Genomic DNA, 2,985 nt, shown 5'->3' on the forward strand with positions numbered 1-2,985 from the left:
GCTGCTTCTCCTACACTGTCCAATCACAAGTTTGGGGGTGGGACAAGACCTTGTGGTAATACTTAAACTGCAGCACAGCTAAGTCGGGTCAAAAATCAGGACTGGATAGACAGGAAAAAATCTGGCAGGGGAAACAACTCATCCTAAATGCAATTCATGTGTGTGCTTACCTGCCTGGAGTTCAGCTTTAACCCGTTCCCTGCCGACCCTTCAAGAAATCCCTGTGCCTGATTGGCTGCCAATGTGATCATGTGATTAGGAGCCTATCCTACCTGCACCTGATCATCACTGTGTGACCACTGGAGGGGAGGGGAACACTAAGCGCCCTGCCCCAGCACAAAAACAGGGGCCTTGGCGGTAAGCAGCAAAGAATAAAGCCCGCCTCTGTGATGTCCTGTGATGTCACATATATGGGGGGCGGGAAGGGGTTAAAGGGTTAGTTCACTTTTACCAAAAAGCTGTCTCTGCCGGTAAGGAGTGCCTGTAGATAAAAACACAAACTGTGCAGCTTTAACAAAAGTTGAATAATGCCTTTGCTATAGGTGTAGGCCATTTATGTAACCCCCCCTCAAAGCCTGGCCAGAAAATTCCCAGAGATGATGTCATCCCATCCTGCCTTGTATGGCCAAAAAAGCCATTTAAGCATGGACAGAAAATTCCCAGAGATGATATCATCGTATCCTGCCTTGTTATGGGTGTAGACCATTTAATTACCTCCTGAAGCCTGGATAAAAAATTCCCAGGGATGACGTTATTCCATCCAGCCTTGTTGCTATAGGTGTAGGTCATTTGTGTACCTCCCAAAGCCTGGCCAAAAAATTCCCAGAAATATCATCCAATCCTGCCCTGTTGCTATAGGTGTAGATCATTTACGTAGCTCCCGAAACCTGGCCAAAACACTCCCAGAGATGACGTCACTCCATCCTGCCTTGTTGCTGTAGATGTAGGTCATCCCATCCTGCCTTGTTGCTATGGGTGCAGGCCATTTATGTACCTCTCGAAGCCTGGCCAAAAAACTCCCAGAGACAATATCATACCATCCTGCCTTGTTGCTATAGGTGTAGACCACTGACATGCCACCCGAAGCCTGGCCAAAAAATTCCCAGAAATATCATCCAATCCTGCCTTGTTGCTACAGGTGTAGACCATTTACGTAGCTCCCGAAGCCTGGTCAAAAAAACTCCCAGAGAGGACGTCATCCCCATCCTGCCTTGTTGCTATAGGTGTGGACCATTTAAGTACCTCCCGCCCAAAGCCTGGCCAAGAAATTCCCAGAGATGACGTCACTCCATCCTGCCTTGTTGCTGTAGGTCATCCTATCCTGGCTTGTTGCTATGGGTGTAGGCCACGGACATACCTCCCGAAGCCTGGCCAAAATATTCCCAGAAATATCATCCAATACTGCCTTGTTGCTATAGGTGTAGACCATTTACGTAGGTCCAGAAGCCTGGCCAAAAAAACTCCCAGAGAGGACATCATCCCCATCCTGCCTTGTTGCTATAGGTGTGGACCATTTAAGTACCTCCTGCCCAAAGCCTGGCCAAGAAATTTCCAGAGATGATGCCACCCCATCCTGCCTTGTTTCTTTAGGTGTAGGCCATTTAGGTATCTCCCAAAAGCCTGGCCAAAAGATTCCCAGAGATGATATCATCCCAATCCTGCCTGGTTGCTATAGGTCATCCCATCCTGCCATGTTGCTATAGGTGAAGACCATTGACATACCTCCCGAAGCCTGGCCCAAAAATTCCCAGAAATATCATCCAATCCTGCCTTGTTGCCATAGGTGTAGACCATTCACGTAGCTCCCGAAGCCTGGCCAAAAAAAAAAAAAAATACTCCCAGAGAAGATATCATCCCCATCCTGCCTTTTTGATAGGGGTTTGGACCATTTAAGTATCTCCTGGCCAAAGCCTGGCCAAGAAATTCCCAGAGATGATGCCACCCCCATCCTGCCTTGTTTCTTTAGGTGTAGGCCATTTAGGTATCTCCCGAAAGCCTGGCCAAAATATTCCCAGAGATGATATCACCCCATCTTGCCTTGTTGCTACAGGTGTAGGCCATTTACAATCTTCACCAAAGCCTGGCCAAAAAATTCCCAGAGATATAATTCCATTCTGCGTTCTTGCTATAGGTGTAGGCCATTTACAATCTTCACCAAAGCCTGTCCAAAAAATGTCCAGAAATTATGTCATCCCATCCTGCCTTCTTGCTATATGTGTAGACCATTTACGTACCTCCTGAAGCCTAAATGAAAAACTCCCAGAGATGGCGGCATCCTTGTTGCTAGGATGTTGCTAAAACACTGTCAACCATTACTGCTCACCCCCTACCATCGCAGGAGCGAGCTCTTAAACCCCCCACGCATGCGTGGTCCACTGCCTCCTCCGTCACAGCATTGCTGAACTCAGAGGGACTACGACAGGGAAGACAGAACGCATGTGAGGGGTGGGTTGAAACAACTGGGAGTGTCTTAGCAACGTCCTAGCAACAAGGCACGATGGGGCTGCTGCCATCTCTAGGAGTGTTCCAGTTGGGCTTCAGGAGGTACATGAATGGCCTACACTCATAACAAGGAAGGATGGGATGATATCATCTTTGGAAATTTTTTGGTTAGGCTTCGGAGGTACATAAATGACCTACACCTATAGCAAAGGCACTTTGGTTAAAGCTGCACACTTTGTTTTTATCTACAGGCGCCTCTCAGTTTTTAGTAAAGGTGAATTAACCCTTTAAACACCGGTTGAGGAAAAAACTAGAACAAAAATGAAGCTACTAATGTAACAGGTTAGGTCGATAAAGGAGTACTCCGCCTTTAATGTGCACACATTCCTCATAGGTGTATGGGGGGGTTGGGTGTAATACAAAAAATGTAAAGTCTTTAGTAGGAGAGATTGGAGGAGATAACCGCAAAACAGCGTTCTTCATCCGTTCGCTGCGGACAACTTTACCGCCATGTTTTCCGCCTTTTCTGATTGATTTCTTCAG

The 2,985-nt window shown here is 47.1% G+C and overlaps 1 protein-coding gene across 1 annotated transcript in view; it reads right to left on the bottom strand.

The window, feature by feature from the left end:
- Positions 1–2,785: 2,785 nt before the first annotated feature.
- CSTF2 (cleavage stimulation factor subunit 2) overlaps positions 2,786–2,985 on the bottom strand; it is a gene marked incomplete in the record, with an annotated part of 26,433 nt that continues 26,233 nt past the window's right edge. Inside the window, 1 exon segment of the mRNA XM_073600717.1 lies at positions 2,786–2,836.

The sequence above is a fragment of the Aquarana catesbeiana genome, linkage group LG09, assembly GCF_042186555.1.
Source record: "Aquarana catesbeiana isolate 2022-GZ linkage group LG09, ASM4218655v1, whole genome shotgun sequence".
NCBI lineage: Eukaryota > Metazoa > Chordata > Amphibia > Anura > Ranidae > Aquarana > Aquarana catesbeiana.